The sequence below is a fragment of the Onychomys torridus genome, chromosome 8 (assembly GCF_903995425.1).
Source record: "Onychomys torridus chromosome 8, mOncTor1.1, whole genome shotgun sequence".
In the NCBI taxonomy this organism is placed as follows: Eukaryota; Metazoa; Chordata; class Mammalia; order Rodentia; family Cricetidae; genus Onychomys; species Onychomys torridus.
The window spans coordinates 84735461-84749892 of NC_050450.1; the positions used below are offsets into that span (position 1 = coordinate 84735461).

The following is a 14432-nucleotide window of genomic DNA, read 5'->3' on the forward strand; positions in this document are numbered from 1 at the left end:
ACAATCATAAAGAGTAGATTGCAGCAGGCCCAGTAGTGATGCTGCTGTGAGTGCCACTGCTAACCCGTTGAGGTGAGTCCTGCTGTAGATTTCAGATGGCCTCCATGTTCCCCGGGTTAGTTGGCTCACTCCTACAGTAAAGGACTCTTCCTGATGAAAAGAAAGCCTTTGAGTCATCAGGCTAGAACCATGTAGACCCTCATTATTGTATTTTAAAGTCTGACTTACAAGCCAAATCCCAATTTAACTCTGAGCCGGAGAGCATGTCTGGTAAACACCATCACGTGATGTGTAGGACCAGGCTACACAGGGTAGGTGAAGGGATCCTCTCTCACTTAAGTCTCATTTGTAGACATTTACATAATGAATCCAGATTTTATCATCTTTGTGGAATAGTAATATTTACAAGTGATCCTGTACTAATATACTGGCATGGCATGTATATAATTCTTTTTTAATTAAAATAAATGTGTTTAGTGTGTTTAGTGTGTGTGTGTGTGTGTGTGTGTGTGTGTAGCATGTGTGGAGGTTAGAGGACAGTTTGTAGGAGTTCTCTCCTTCCACCAAGTGGGTTCCAGGGGTAGAACTCAGGTCACCAGATTTGGTGGCATATCCCTTTACCCACTAGGTCATCATGCCAGTACAGGTGTATTATTCTTGGTGATTGTTTTACCACTTGTAGTTCTGAAAGAACGCAGAAAAAAAAAAATGACCTGGTTTCTTTGTGGACCTATTTTTAGTGGGAAAAAAAAAATCTGAGCATTAATGTACTCACTTATTGAACACAAAAGCACATGGTTCCTCCTCTGTTGTTTATACACATAAAACACAAATAAAGCCAGGCGGTGGTGGCACACACCTTTAATCCCAGCACTGGGGAGGTAGAGGCAGGCAGATCTCTGTGAGTTCGAGGCCAGCCTGGTCTACAAAGCGAGTTCCAAGAAAGGCACTAAGCTACACAGAGAAACCCTGTCTCGAAAAACAAACGAGCAAACAAACAAACAAAAACCACAAATAGAGGGTCATTTACATGGTCATGGGAAACTATTGGTAAAACTAAAACTTCAGATGTGCAGACTTCAATGTGATTCTAAACTACCTTGATTTAATACTTCTGACTCAAACATTGATTTGTATGAATGTGTCTTTCTCAAGTTTGAACCCTTACATTTTAGGACATGGCTTTGCAAGTTAGAATAACAATCTTGCCCCAACATTCATATATGTCCAAACTGTCTACATCATCCGCAGTACATACAGGAGAATTTTCTAGAACAGTAACATTGAAGTAGTTTATACTTCATGGCGAAGCTCTACCAAATTCTTGGGACTAGGAGAATTGCGGTCCCATCTCACTGCTCTGGGCTTGCTTGCTTCTCTCATGAGTTATTGTCCAGCTAAGCAACGTGATAAACTTTCTCAGAGCATTACACACAGTTCTGCAGTAAGGGCTGCAGTAAGAAACAGGTGAGGACCCAAAGTGTGGCAGAAACTTCCTGGCACTGGGATGCTGGGATGCTGGGATGCCGCCTCTTCCCAAACACTTTCATCATCTGAGTATGAAAGAGACCCTAACAGAGCTGCCCTGAGGACCAATCAGTGTTCCTGTTCCCATCCCCAGGAAGTCTAAGTTTAAAGTGAAATTTTTATGAGATAGTATTTATCCTCAGAATTTTTAAGTATGTTCTCATTATTGCTTATTTTAATCTCAATTTTTAAAAAAAATCAAAAGCCATTAATGTGAACTTATATATAATTTGTAATTATGACTTTAAAAACCATTTTTCAAATTATTCAGGTAACTATGTCTTTAAAAAAACAGATATTATCACATCAGAATCACTGTTCACATCAGTGACTAAATGGGTGACCAGAGACAACATGAAGGCCTGGGTGACCGTGGGAAACTGCAGGGAGCAGATTTTCAAATGTTTTCATTTTATTCCTGGGGGGAGGGGTGTTTTGAATAGGCTAACTAATGATTTTCATTAGGGTATTTGTAATTTATGTTATCTAAGTAAGGTTCTGAGGTTAAATAATTTAAAGACATAAACCCTTATCTGATACAAGAGCGCTAATGAAGTATATTAGATACTTGCCCTATTGCCGTATGAAATGGATCTCCACAGCTAACAACAGCCTTCTGTGGGAACACAAATCTCTATATAAATATCCAAATGTAGCAAGATGTTGCAAATTTTTAAAGATATGCCATAAAAATAGATTAGTGCTGGTACGCAGTCCTGTTCAGCTGAATTACAAAGGGATATCATGGGATTGCCAATGACATCCACATAAATAAAAAATCAATTCTTAATGATGAGGCAGACTTGTTTTAGCACATTACCCAGGTTAAATGGGAGCACACAAAGGCATCAACTCCTCTAAGACTGGAGGAATCATTGTATATTAATATGATTTAGGGAGCTGCACACCTCGATGGAATAATTGTTATTATATCTAGAGAGCCATATGGCACTTGGTGTACACAGCCATTGAGCACCTCCAACACAAGTGCAGCAGGTGATCTCTGAGATGCTTCATCCTGCTCACTCATCTTATCATCTACATCTACGGGACCGTTTGCAAAGTGCTGTGGTTACCAGTACACCAATTTTCTGGAATGGTCCTATTGTTCAGTAAGAATACAGACTATAGACTCTGCTTAGCAGGAGACTAGATAAGGCAGCTGTGTGTGTGTGTGTGTGTGTGTGTGTGTGTGTGTGTGTTAACAAGACAGAGAACAGAGGAACTGTAATAATAAGCCTCCAAAAGAAGCTAAAATGTGTATTTTTTTTTAAAAAAGTGTGCTTCCAAAGTTAGAGCAATCTGAGTTCTGAAAAAAATTAACTTTAATTTCTTGTAAAATGTCTTCTTTGTTTTGTATGTTTAAAATTGACTCCTGACAACACTAATTACCCACTTCTTTGTTTATTTAACAAGTATTATTTAAAATCTACTGTGTCTTAGGCACTGGGGCTACATTGTGAGAAAAACCTGCCCCCCGGGGTTTACAGTTCTCAAGGGGATGATAAGCTATGCCACACAATACGATACAATACACAAAATATTTGAGAAACGAAGTCCAGAGGACAGAATACGGTAAAATGGAGTACAAAGGCTTATAATTTGCCCTCTCCCCAAATCCTTCAAAACAGAAGAGTGTATTTGGGGAGAATGAGAGAGCCTTGAGAGTCCTTCTTTACCTTCCAACCTCACCGACAGCGTGAGGTTCGTGGTGAGCTGTCCGAGGACCAGCCTGCTCCATAGCCAAGTGGCCACAGATCGTCGCAATGACTATTCAGGGCAAGCTTGCGTCTCCTTGGCTTAAATTGAATTTAATAATATCACATCACTTTTACATAATTTGGTTTATTTCCTCTGATAATAGCATCAAAACCCATAGCATCTTCATTACACGTCATGTTTTAATTTCTCCCTGCCCTACCTTAGAGTCTGTGTTTCTGAGTCACATCAAGGACACAAAACTGGCCTTTGAAGAGGGGTTTTTGTGGATTTAGAACTGCAAACACAGAAAGCGGATGTGTGTGAAAGGTGAAAGGCTGCTCAACATTTTGCAGTCACCTCTTTCACTCATAGTAAGAAAGTCTGTCCTAACCCTGAGCACGTCCACCTCCCAGGGCACGACTGCCTAGACAACCCTCCATTCTCAGGCCGTGTCCAGCTCGTCCCGGGTGGGTTTTTCAACAGAACTGCAGCTCCTCACTAAGTGAGACACAGCACGTGCCATGAGAAACTTGTCTAGTTTAGGAGAAAATGAAAAGTAGTTTGTAATAGGGATTCATTCAGGTTTACTTTTGAGTAGATATTAGTCAAAATACGCATGCTCACTGCTGTGCAGATAAAATACGAAAAGTTTATGTTCCAGGGTCTATACAGCTATAGGCTATAACATACTGTAAGGATTCAACTTATTCTTTCTTTATAATTTGGTTTTTTTTTTTTTTTAAATAATCTATTGCATTCTTTTGGTGATCAAGAAAAACTCTAAGTATTATTACTTTTTAAACTAATAATTGATTTTTTTTACTTAACAAAAACTCCTGTAGCTGGCAAGTAGTTGCAGATTCATTTTGCTAGCAGTAGAGATCAGTGATTCTCAGCATCCATCAAGATCTGAGTCATGTCATGAAATGACTGGTTTTGCTCATTTCTCTTCATTGTAAGTGAAAAGTGAGGTACAAATTTGACTAATTTACCCCTTCTTTTATTCCTAGAACATGAAGTTTCTTCTTTTAAAAAAAATTAGACAATAGTATTTATGTAGCAATGTGCTGGGTACACCAAATTTCATAAGGAAACATGTTTTCCATTTCAGGCCCTTAAACATGGTATAATTCATAAAGATGAGTGTTTGTGGACATGTAAGAAAAAGGGGGGACCTGGAACCTCCTCTCTGAGCACACACAATAGTTAGCCCATCAGAACACTCAAACGGATAAAAAACATTCCTACTGTTTTAATTTTGAATATAGATTGTCTCTTGCTGATGGGAAGTATTGTTAATTTTAATAAAATTAACTTTATATTGTTATTTCACAGCTTTATAATAATTTTACATGGTGCCCTGGGGATGCCTGTGTTTTACATTATCAGGTGTTCCATTCACCATTTGTTTGGCCTAGCCGCGTTCAGCTTCGCTTCTCTATCCGATTGCCTGAAGCCCCACTGCTCACATTCTATTACATGTACCTCCGTTCCTCGACACTCACTAGTTTATATGCTTTTATATGTATATATCATTTTTGTATTTTCCCAAAATTATTGTGTTGTGCTGTTTCCCAGCATTCCTGCTGCTTGCCTTTGGGTAGACACTATAATAATAACAAGTTGGCGGAGACACCTGGCAGTCTACCTCAGGCATTAAAATGCCTGAATTTATTTTCAGGCTGGTAATCAGCCACCATTTTTATACAATCTTCATTGTTTTTGGTGAGTGATAGCTTGATAAGCCTATTAAAATATAACTTTTTATGGAGAGTGACTGCTATTTAAAAATAAGGAGAAATTGTTGATGACTTTCATAGCTCACTGAGATGAGCAGAATGTCTCCACTGGATTAAACACCCCTTCTTTAAACTCTCCCAGGGATTCATAGAAATCAAGTAGACTAACAGGAAATTGTAAGAAGATCGAGTAGTTGTCCAATTAAATACCACTCTTACTAAATACACGGTAATTAAGGGTAGACTAAGGTCTTCTGAGGCTGTCCCTGCTTTTACTATGTGGGTTTTTATATTTTTCTGCTTTAAATTGTCCTGTCACCTGATTTAGTTTATTGCCCAGGCTAGCCTGGGACTCATCAGGTAGCCCAGGTTAGTATGGAACCTGCTGGAATCCTCCTGCCTTCACTTCCTGCGTGCTGGTTACAGGAACAAGCCGCCCTCCCTCCTGGCCTGTTAATGTGATGTAATTGCACTACTATTCAAGGTGTACAAATGTGCTGAAATACTTTGGTTAACTAAATTTTAAACAATTCAAAATACTTATTTAAAAATATTTTCTTTTCCTTGTGAGTTTGTAGACGGGTAGATATAAGCAAGCTGGTTTCCTGAGAGACTGTGTTTGGTTGATAAACCAGCAGTCCCTAACACCTGAAGAGTATTTAACCTACTGATAACAAATAGACTAATTAATTTAAATCTCCTTTAGTTTATAGTCATAAAATAGGGAATTTTGTAAGAGTGTCTATATTTGCCCAGTGGTAGTGGTGCATGCCTTTAATCCCAGCACTTGGGAGGCAAAGGCAGGTGGATCTGTGAGTTCAAGGCCAGCCTGATCTATAGAGTGAGTTCTAGAACAGCCAGGGGGGACACAGAGAAACCCTGTCTCAAAACAAGACAGCAACAAAAAGTGTGTATATATGTATGTATGTATTTTTGTTGTTGTTGTTTTGTTTTGTTGAGGCAGGGTTTCTCTGTGTAGTTTTGGTGCCTGTCCTAGAACTCACTCTGTAGACCAGGCTGGCCTCGAACTCACAGAGATCTGCCTGCCTCTGCCTCCCGAGCGCTGGGATTAAAGGCGTGCGCCGCCGCCGCCGCCGCCGCCGCCGCCGCCGCCGCCGCCACCACCACCACCCGGCATGTATGTATTTTTTAAAGGAACTGTACCCCCTCTTTTTCTTTCTTACTATAAACTTCTTGTCGAGGGCTTTGTCTTGCTTCTAATCCCATTATCCCACATCGTTTGAACTGGAGCATGGTTTCTTTACACCTCCAAGTTCAGTCCTTTGTGTGTAGTCTTTTGATTAGAGACTGACTTGAAATGATGGGGAATATCTGGACAACACTGCCAACTGTAGACAGTGATGATGTGGTGTCAAGTGATGAAGTCATTCCCACATTCTAGCTGGGACACTGGAATGTCTTGCTAAATGACTGTTGAAATCATCTAAATTACCTAGATGGAGCAGGGAGGGTGGCTCAATATCCGTAATCCTAGCACTGGAGAAGCCAACGCAGGAGAATGAAATTTCTAGGCTAGCCCGAGCTTACACAGTGAGACCCTGTCACAAAAATAAAACCAAAACCTACACAGTGAAGAGGAAGAAATACCAACAAGTGAAGGAAGGTTTCAATCTCGGACACTTGCATCTGCAGAAGGAGTCGAGCGTGTGTGTGTGTGTGTGTGTGTGTGTGTGTGTGTGTGTGCCACAGGGGTGTTGGAGGGTTCGTTCTCTGACTTAATGTAGACACTCAGCTCTTCATAGGTTGGGAAGAACTCATAAACCACAGTTTTTCTTTTCTAGTTCAAATACTAGACATCTTACACATGCCATTTCAAGAGCCCCATTTATGCTATGGATTGGCAGACTCATGAAGAAGTTTCTTGTAATAACTTCAGTAGGCCAGGGGAAGGACTTGGTGGGGAATGATTTGTGAAAGCTCCATTCTAGGCCAGAATTAGAGGTAAAAGGCTCACAATGTGCATAATAATTTAATGGCTATTAACACCTTTTATTTTGTAGAGGAAAATCTATTTGGAAAGACTTTATGAAAGTCCCTAAATGTGGGCAATTTAAATAGTGTTTATAAATATTTTACCTGCCTTGGACAGATGATTAGATTTGTCCAATAACAATTCCAGAGTAGCTAATGTGGCGATATAAATATGAATATTTAGGGAGCATTTTTTCTTTATACAGTAAATACGTGATTAGTAGTGTTTTCTTTTACAGAGGTGTTTTTAATGGAGCATTGGCTTATAAAGGAAATTTAAAGTTAAGTTTGAGGAATGACATAATGAAATCTCCTGGGAGTTTGTGGCTTAGGTATAATTAGAAAAGTGAAAATTTTTATATTTAGAATGTGCGCTTGCATAATGCCTTTCATTGGAGGTTCTGGTAGTGCCCCCCAGGTTTCTCATTTCTTACAAGCCTGCCTGTGTAACTGGAGCAGCCCCTCTACTATAGCCTAACCAAAATCCCACACTCACAAGCACCTGCAACTTAGGTCATGAAACAAATACCCCCTACAAGGTAAAGAGAGCATCATCTCAGTCCTTGTTTCTGTATTTCCTCCTCTCGCCAGACACTGAAGGAACTCCTCTGCCTGTTCTGAGACTTCTGCCCATGGAATAACTGGTTTCTGCTCTCATGGGTGAGGAAACTGCATCTTAGAAGTTAAGTAGTTTGGGTAAGGTAGGCAGGTGATGTGCATCTCACTTCAAAAGATGTTGAGAAAACATAGACAGATGAAGGAATGATATTCAGAATCCCTGGTTCCTTTTCTCACTGCAATATTGCTCATTTCTGGTGAATGATCTAAAGAATGCAGTATTTGGGAGGACAGGAACAAAAAGGACTCATGGGAAATGGCGACCTACGGGCTTCCTTTTTCCCTTAGACCCCGCATGCTCAGAAAAGGGGAGTTTACACTGTGTAAGGAAGAGGAAGTACTAATAGCTTTTGCTCTTAGAAAATCAACTCTGCTGGCTTACTCACTTCTCTCTTGAAAATGGCTAGCATGTTTGGCTAAACACTTCCTTCCTCATCTGTAATACAATCCTGACTGTAGAGCAAACACCTCAAAGGGATCTTTAGAAGTGGCTATGATTTGGAAAGCTTCGAGAGTGAATCTTCCCAAACCATAAAAAAAAAAAAAAAAAAAATGGCCTTTCTCTGTGTGTCAGAAGATACCTCCGGCTTCCTGTGAAAGAACTCTCCAAATAATTGCTGTGTAGGCTAATCCATACCTCGATGTCTTCCAATATGACTTCCATAAATCTCTAAGAATTTCGGTCTGGACTGCCCAGCATCCGAGACTAGAAACTACTGACCTGTTTAAGCTGGCTGGAGTGTAAGCAGGATTGTGGGAGTTTTGTTTCATGGAGAGCAAACTCCTAATGCTTTCCATCTTATATCCCATGTCTGCACCAAATCCTTTGGCAGCCAGTTCAAGCCAGATCCTTCCAGGCTCGGCTGAAGTCCAGGCTTCCAACTTCTTCGGAATGCTGACATATACCGTAGTTGACATGGAAAGTTATATGTCCTCTACTGTAAGATGACAGGGAAATTGTCACAGAACACCTGCGACCCTGAGCTACTTACAGGAAAGGGATGTATTAAATATAGGGGGTTTCCCCACAAGATGGACTGGTTCTGCTTCTCAGAATCACCTCCAAATGTGATGGTAAAATACTTCTGAGCCTAGAAGTCCCCTGTGGACTTATGGCAGAGTCTACCTCTTGAGTCAGCACCTTCAGAATTGGTAACACCACGATAGGCCCACAGACCCCCAAATGCACTGGAAGGAAGGTCATTTTGCAAACAGCCTATGCCCAGATGGCAGACAATTCCTCTTCCATGTCCTGTGAGCCATCCTTGAGAGTGTGTGTCAGCGTGTCTCAGATTCACCATGAAGTTTTAAGGCATTTGATATAGAATGCCTTAAAAGATATAGGACCCCATAAATTATCCCTTATCTTTATTAGTGCTATTCCTGGTCTGCTTTTCAAGAGCATTTCTGCATAAAGCACATCCTGTCACAGTCAGAACAACCACAAAGGCTTGTCAAAGTGGTTTTTGATTGGCCAGTCTGTAGATGGACAGATCCCACAATAAGAGACTGTGGGGTCTGGATGGCACAGCAGTCAGGAGCAGTACTTACTGCCTTTGCAGGGAAGCCAGGATGTGTTACCAGCACCTGCATTGGGCAGCTCACAACTGCCTGCAACTCCAGTTCCTAGGGATCCAACCTCTTCCGGCCTCCGTGGGCACCTGCACACAGCTGATGCACATTCCCTCAGGTGCGCATGCATACAAATAAAATAAACAAATGCATCACCTTTTAAAATAAAGAGAAGGGACTGTATTGGATTTAGCAAAAAGGGGCAGAAAGCATGGGGGTCAGGGGAGATTGGTATCTGAGGGAGAAAATTGCTAGTTTGTAAGCGAGCTGAGTTAAGGTGGGGTGAAAAATTTACAAGTTCCCAAGATGGCATTTGACCCAAGATGATGAGCCAGGCAATGGCCTGGAAGGAGGCAAAGCAACCATGATATTCGAAGAAGAGCAGGCAAGCCCCTGAGGCGTTCATCAAGACAACCACATGGGACAGGAGGGAAGTAGAGTCTGATCTCATGGAAGGAGAGGCTCTGCAGGCACTCTGCTACTCTGGGGGGGACTAGCTATATCCAAGGTATCCAGAGAGAAGGTCCCATTCCAGACTGAGACACTGTCCTCATCCTCTTACCTGTCCACCCTAAGGGAAACAGGAGAAAGTACCAGTGTGTGCCTGCTCCCTGACTCACAGCTGTGAAGAAGTCATACACCATCCCTAGGAAGTGGCCCCTGCCCATCCCCAGACTGGTTAGTTAGAGTGCAATATAGACAAGTGAGTGAGTATTTCATCTCCTTTGGATGGGTTCTCAATGAATCAACCTGATTTATCCACAGATGGCAGAGAGTCCTATTAAAACCTGGCATAGGCAGAGCCTGAAAGGGTTAAAAAAAATTGGTGTCAAACCAAGAGGGAGTGGAGGTATGGTTTGGATGTGAGCAGACTGATGCCAGAGTTCGTCCTGGCTTTCATCACCCTGTGGGACTGCCTTAATCAGAGGCATCTGTTAGCTAGAACGAAGCATATGTCCTCTTAGGAAACTTCCTGAAGTCCTTCCCTGACAAGGTCCACCCGATTCACAATCCATTTTCTCCGCATTCTCTCTCTTTCCTCTGGGTTTCGAGACTCTAAACTCTATTTCCAACATTGCTTATGCTCCTTTGGAACCTTCTCAAGCTGCTGTGATTGTTCTGATTGCCTTGCGGAGTGGCAAGCTCCTGAAGAACCCAGGCCGCGGGTTCTGTCTCCTGCTATAACTCCTTTGCTTATCAGGGCTTCCAACAGGACTAGGACACCAGCCAACCCTGACTGCTCTTAAGGACTTCCACATGCTAGCTTAGAAGTCTGAGGAGCACTGGAAATACACATCCAAATGACCCTGTTGACTAGGACTGATGTGTCACTTAGTTACGCCCACCACCCCCCACCTTCCCACCCCCACCTCCCCACCATCCCACCTCCCACCCCCCCACCCACGGGCATCCCCAGCACTGGTGCATTTAGAACCGTCCATGCTTCTGTAACTTTCTAAAGTCTGTAGCATCCTTTTCTTATAGACGCTGTTGTCTTTATCACTACAGTGCTAGTGTGAATGTCCAAGATAAACTAGAATTTTCCAAGTTATCTTATCAGTCTGTTAAACTAGTATCTAGTGATATGTTTGTCTTTTTTTTTCTATCCAAGTGGAGAGTCTCACCCATTAGTAAATGAGCTCCTATTGTTTCTTATGATACACTTGCTCTTTCAATAGTAATCAACTTTATTAGGTCAACAACCTAGGAGAACTTGGGAGTGCCGTGTTAGTAGTTAATGCGTGGACCACCAGATGATGGTTATTGTGCCAGGGTTTTGTTTTCTAAACTCTCCTTTTAAAGATGCCTAAATTAGAGGATTTACTAGTAGGTGAATCCCTTCACTGGTTTGGGAATGCAAAGACCTTCCTCTGAGGACCAATTTTAAAACATACCACCTCTGCCTCATAGTGTCAATGTGTGGGACTTGATGTACAGCCAGGCAGTCTACATGGAGAGTCCCACAGGCTCTGGGCACAGTTAGAAGGTGGAAAGGGGCTGGGCGGTGGTGGCATACGCCTTTAATCCCAGCACTCGGGAGGCGGAGGCAGGCAGGCAGATCTCTGTGAGTTCAAGGCCAGCCTGGTCTACAGAGTTAGTTCCAGGACAGGCTCCAAAGCTACACAGAGAAACCCTGTCTCAAAAAAAACAAAACAAAACAAAAAAAACAAAAAATCAAAAAAAACAAAAAGGAGGAAGAAGAGGAGGGGGAGGAGGAGGAGGAAATTGATGATGGCAGGGCTCTGTGGTTCCTGACTGGGAACCAGTGGGCTAGAGGCTTTGAAACTTGGGCTCTTGGTCAACTAGCTTAAGTCTAAATACAGAATCTGGCTTGAGCACTTAGAGAAGCTTTATTCACAATAGCCCCAAACTGAACGCAGCCTAAGTATCTACCAACCGGTGAGTGGATAAGCAAATTGTATGCAGCCATTATAGTGTAATGAAATGCTATTCAACAATAAAAATGGGTAAATGCAACAAAGTGGGTGAGTCGTAAAGGTTTTATGTTCATTGAAAAAAGCCAGATGTAAAAGATGAGAGTGTGTACATCTTCCTCTATGACATCCTCAGCAAGTCAAAGCTAGAGACGAAAGATCGATCAGTGGTCTCCAAAAATCAGCGCTAGGGGAGTAGACTGACAACAAAGGGGACTTTGCACGTGTTAATCTGATAGTGTCACTGTAAGTGTTGCATGTGTCTGTGGTAAGTGTGCATCTGTCACAATTCATCCACCTGGGCGGTAAGATCTGTACTTGATGGAACTGATATGTTACTATTATATTCAAAATCAAAACACAATAAACGCATTTTCCCAGGACCATTTTTCTTCGGGGAAGCTTTTGTGAATGAGGTCGCTGTTGCTCCTGTAAAACACAGCTTTCTCGAACCAAGCGATGCACATTCTTTGCCACACAGTCTGTTCGTTCTCTTATTGGCCTGCGCTCAGGCTGTGTGGCAGCAGGGCCCAGGAAGGGAAGGAGAGCGAAGGGAACCCAGGAGACCTTCGAAGACAAACCCTTTGAAGGAGCAGTATACGCAGGGGAGAGTCCAGAAAAGTGGGAGCCAGCTGCAAGGGAAGGAGGGGAGACCATCACTGGCTGGCTGTGGGGAAGGAGGGGGTGAGGGGACAGAGCATGATGATATCTACCTCTTTAGGTACTCTAACCCTCAAATTAACGTGTTTACACATTCACAGCACCCAAGTGACTTCAGCTTCTCGGCAGTGGAATATCTCACACCACTAAGCTTTTAGGGAAAAAATTCTTTTTTTTTTTTTTTTGCCATTAAAAAAATCTGACAAATGTTCCACATGTATCATTTGGACACAGGTCACATTAACCAGATAATGAACTCTTTCATGTAAAATTTCCAGTAGATTTTAACATGCAAAATCCTCCTCATTTGTTACCCTGCATTGATCTGATTGGAGCTGTTAGTGTCTAGTGGATCAATGATCAGCAAACTAAAAAGTCACTTAGTGGCTATGACACCCATGGCCATGTTAGAATGTATTGTGTCAGGAATCCTTGTTTTATTAACTCTGTAATTACCTGTTCAGCTGAACTGGTGAATTTTATTACACATTTTCTTTCACCTGAACAAGACCTTTGCACTTCTCCCATGCCCTGAGGATCCTCCATTTTTTTTCTGCTCCATATCTTTCTCTGGTGCCCTGTGGCTTAACCACCATCTGTTTAGGCTGTGTGAAGGAGGGGGGCTTTAAGAATACCACTGTCTTGCTTTGGAAACTGGCAAACAGTCCACTCCAGGACAGTATTCTTAGTCTCAGGGTACATGTCATCTTCAGGGGAAGAAAGCCAGAGATGAGACTATCATATTGGTACATTCATTAAACAAAAATTTAAAATATTGCATAGACTAAAAGTTAAAAGCATGGACCTGAGGATAACAGGCAAGTTCTATACACTCTCTCAGGCTTAGAGTTCATGTGGATAGGAGGGGGAAGGGGAATAGTTTGTTCTTTGTGGAATGTGGATGTCTCTCCAACATTGACTCAACATGTCTAAAATTTTGGGGGTTTTCCCCTTAAAAACTGTACATTTTCAGCCAGGCCTGGTGGCTCATGTCTTTAATCCCAGCATTTGGGGGTCAGAGGTAGGCAGATCTCTGTGAGTTCAAGGCCAGCCTGATCCACAAAGGAAGTTCCAGGACAACTAGGGTTGTTAACAGAAAAACTGTCTTGAAAAACTACAAAATAAAATAAAATGTACATTTTCTACTTCCTCTTAATATGCAGGGGCTATATCACCTTTGATTTCCCAACTCACCTCAGAACCAACATCCACTCATCCACCAAACCCTGTCAACTCTACTTTCAAATGCCTCTCAGATGCATCCGTTACCACCCATCCATACCATCTCCATCCAAGCCTAGGCCACTACCATTCCCTCTCTGTACTACTTATCACACATCAAGATATGACCCAATGCACTCTTGGCTGCTTTAAGATATTTAAGAATTTTTATCTCTACATATGTGTCTATGTACATGTGTATATGCCCTGTGTGTGCAGTGCCCACAGAGGCCAGAAGGGGGTGTCAGATGCCCTAGAGCTGCAGCTGCAGTCTGCCCGCAGTGAGCTGCCTGATATGGGTCTTGGACACCAAATTCTGGTCCTCTGGAAGAGCAGCAAGAACTCTTAACTGCCGAGCCATCTCTCCAGCCCCTCTCTCACCTCCCCATGCGGCCTTCTTCAAAGGTTGCTGCTGTCCTTAGTATTAGGTTTAAAATCATTAAGACATCCGAAGACTTGGTAGGAGTTTGTTCTTTTCCATGCTCATGTCACTGTCATGATTTTTCTGTAATTTTATACAGTTATGTATTTTTGTATAATGTTTATCTACTCATTCACCTAACATGAGAAAGTGCAAGGGAAGAGGGTCTGGTTCCTCCTATAGTGAGCTTAATGTCTATATTAAGGGGGATAGAGGTGGAAGAAAATGATTCTGGGGAAATGTGACCAGGGAGCAGAGAAGAGTGAGTATTTGGCCTTTCATGTGGCAGGCACATCTGAGCAAGCTTTGCACTGTGGTGCATATATCAGATCTGGAGAGAAAGGGGTTGGGGAGGGATCTTAATTTTGATTTTCCATGCTAGCAGGTATCTTAGGAGTATAAAACAAAGCCAAACACCACCCTTCTTTAGAGTTTGGCAAAGGGAACTTAATAGCTCCCCCATGTAGTTGAGGCTACTTACATGACAGCCACTAGCTACTGATAATCTGTCTTGAAATAACCAAGCTGATGTACCGCACACACATT

The 14432-nt window shown here is 42.2% G+C and overlaps 1 protein-coding gene across 1 annotated transcript in view; it reads left to right on the forward strand.

Annotated features, from left to right (window-relative positions):
- The window catches only part of Skap1 (src kinase associated phosphoprotein 1), a 289021-nt gene that overhangs the window by 127738 nt on the left and 146851 nt on the right, over window positions 1-14432 (forward strand). The window lies entirely within an intron of this gene.